The following is a 2920-nucleotide window of genomic DNA, read 5'->3' as shown; positions in this document are numbered from 1 at the left end:
GATCACTGGGTACTTGAGAAAAACCAACTTCACAGAAGAATCCAGATAAATAAATGCAGCCCTGACCCCAGAGAAAACAAAGTAGAAGAGAATTGTCTGAGCCATTCCAATTCAAGTGCTCAGAGAGACTCGGGGAAACGCGACAGTCACAAACAGAAGCAGTTGCTAGAAAAATAAAACATTCAGGGAGCAAGAGAGAATTATTGGAAACTAAAGACATAATCGCTAAAGAGAAAAAGGTCACTTGAGTGACTGGAAGACAAAGTCAAAGAAACCCTCAAGACCACAGATAAAGACAGACATAAAAATTCCATGAGGCAAGAGACTCAGAGGATCAAGCCAGAAGTGCCCAACGATATCATGAGAGTTCCAGAAAATAAGTACCGAGAAAATGGGAGAAAAGAATGAGCGAATGAATGAACGACAGATGCCTGGACACAAAATACAAACTAGGTCCCCCACCCAAACATGGCCCCGTTAAAATTAGAAATGCCAAGGACCAAAACCAAAAAAAACCCTAAAAGTTTAGGGAAAAACAAAACTGGTTACCTAAAAGGAAAAAAAAGCAGATTGCCATCACTGAAACTGTACGCTAGAGGTCAAAGTAGAGAGGAAAAGTCTCCTTACACCTGGAATTCTAGGCGGAAGGGAGATGTTGAGGCACGCAAAGGCCCGGAAATCCCACCTTTGGCGGGCGCCTCTGTGACCATCATTTGAAAGCACCCTCCAGCTGAGTGAGACAGAACCCACAGAGTGAAGAGGGCCAGGAGAATGGCCGTTCCCAGCAGTGAAATGAGCGGAAATGCTAGAGCGGCCCTTCTCCAGGGGCCCAAAGAGTAACCCAGCACATTAGAGGGGGAGCCGGAGGCCTCGGGGAAGGATACCCTCATGAGTCCAGGAAACAGCCCGGCCAGGGTGGCTCAGTGCTTGAGCGTCAACCTATGAACCAGGAGGTCATGGTTCTATTCCCGATCAGGGCTCGTGCCCGGAGTTGTGGGCACATGCAGGAGGCAGCCGATCAATGATTCTCATCACTGATGTTTCTATCTCTCTCTCCCTCTCCCTTCCTCTCTGAAATCAATAAAAAAAATATGTTAAAAAAGAAGGAATGACGTTCTGACACGTGCTACAATGTGGATGAGCCTTGAAAACATTACGCTCAGTGACAGGAGCCAGACACGAAGACAGCACACACTGTGCTTCCATTCATGTGAAATGTCCAGAATAGCGAATCTACGGAAATGGGGAGTAGGTCAGTGGTTGCCTGGGGCTGGGAGGGGCTGGGGAGATGGGGGGGATGGCTAAGGGGGGTGAGGGCTAAGGGGAGGTGATGGCTAAGGGGCAGGGTGAAGAACCCTCCCATTCTCCCCCAGTCACTCACCACCAGGCTCAGCTCTGGGGGGCAACAGGGGCATGAAGCATCCAGATGGTGGGTGTGGAGGGAGCCCGGCAGGAAAGGGGGCGAATAGGCTGCCCCTCCCAGTGCCCCTCCTCCATCCTCCCCCTCCCCTCCACACACACACTTGCCATCTGTCACCTGATACTTTATTTATCTTTCACAACAGCCTCCCAATTGTGTGGCTGTGGCTCCCTGTACAAGACCTCCCCTAATCCTCTCAGAGCCCTCTGCTGGGCAGGCTGGGCGGGCGGAGCAGGTTACTATCCCAGCTTCCGGGGAGGAAACAGAGGCCCAGCCAGGACTCGAGGGCCCTTGCCTGGCTCCTCAGACAGGACCCCAGGAGCACAGGGGGTGACAGCTGGGTTTTGAGCAGATAGAGGCTAATTATGGGATGACCCATCTTGTCAGGTGACTTAAATTCTGTAGGTAAAGAGCTGGGAGGGAGGGGGTCCGCAAGCTGTGGGCTTTGTGTGTGTGTGTGGGGGGGAGACAGAGGGGAAGGGGGCTGGTGTGGAGTTTCTGCTTCCACTCTGGAAGCCCTGCGCCCCCAGACCTCTCAGGCCGCCCACCCCCCACTTTGTCGTCATCAGTGGCACCCCTGAAGGGTCTGGTGTCAGGGTCTAGTCTTGCCCCTGATGCTACTAGCAGACTGAGCGCCTACCACGCTCTGTTGTTGTTGGTTTCAGAGAGGAAGGGAGAGGAAGAGATAGAAACATCAATGATGAGAGAGAATCATTGATTGGCTGCCTCCTGCATGCCCTACACTGGGGACCTAGCCCGCAACCCAGGCATGTGCCCTGACCGGGAGTTGAACTGTGACCTCCTGGTTCATAGGTCAACACTCAAGGCCCGCGGGCTGTAGTTTGCCCACGGCTGCACTAGCCGGTGGGGAAACAGGACTCAAACCCGGGCCTCAAAACATGCAGACCCTTCATGTCACTGCAGCCGTGAGGCACCTAGGACCTTCTCTCTCTAAAAATCACCTGCACCCCTGCCTCACCCCTGCACCTCTGCCTCAGCCCCCACACTCCCTCTCACCCTTGGCAGACCCAGGGGTGGGGCAAAGAGCCACTGGTGGCTCAGTGACTGGGGTGAGGGAGCGGGAGGGCTGCAGCCTTGGGACTCCACCAGACCCTCCCAGCATCCTGTGCGCCCCGACACCAGCCCCCCTTCACCACCGGCCTCCTGCCGTAGGCGCGCACCTGGCTCACTGCACCTAAACTGGCCTAAGAGCCAGGGGGCCCAGCACGGCCTCCTTCTGGGATTCTCCACGGAGGAGGGAGGAAGAAGGAGAGAGGAGAGAGGAGGGAGGAGGAGGGGGAGAGGGGTGGAGGGAGGGCAGACAGCTCCCCAGGAGGCCCGGCCTCAGGAGTCTCACCCACCCATCAGGTGGGGTTCAGGTGAGCCAGCTGGAGGGGCCTCCAGATGGGCTGGGCTGGGCAGGAAAGACTGAGGCCCTGACTCAGGCCCCACAGCTTGCCAAGGTTCGGGGGTCACCCTGAGCTGAGCACAGGTCAGGTG

General features: G+C 55.4%; 1 protein-coding gene across 1 annotated transcript in view; it reads right to left on the bottom strand.

Moving 5' to 3' along the window:
• Nucleotides 1-2920, bottom strand: part of KIF19 (kinesin family member 19) — a 27623-nt gene that overhangs the window by 12680 nt on the left and 12023 nt on the right.

Source organism: Myotis davidii, unplaced genomic scaffold, assembly GCF_000327345.1.
Source record: "Myotis davidii unplaced genomic scaffold, ASM32734v1 scaffold172, whole genome shotgun sequence".
NCBI classification, from domain to species: domain Eukaryota; kingdom Metazoa; phylum Chordata; class Mammalia; order Chiroptera; family Vespertilionidae; genus Myotis; species Myotis davidii.
This window is presented reverse-complemented; position numbering and strand designations above follow the sequence as displayed.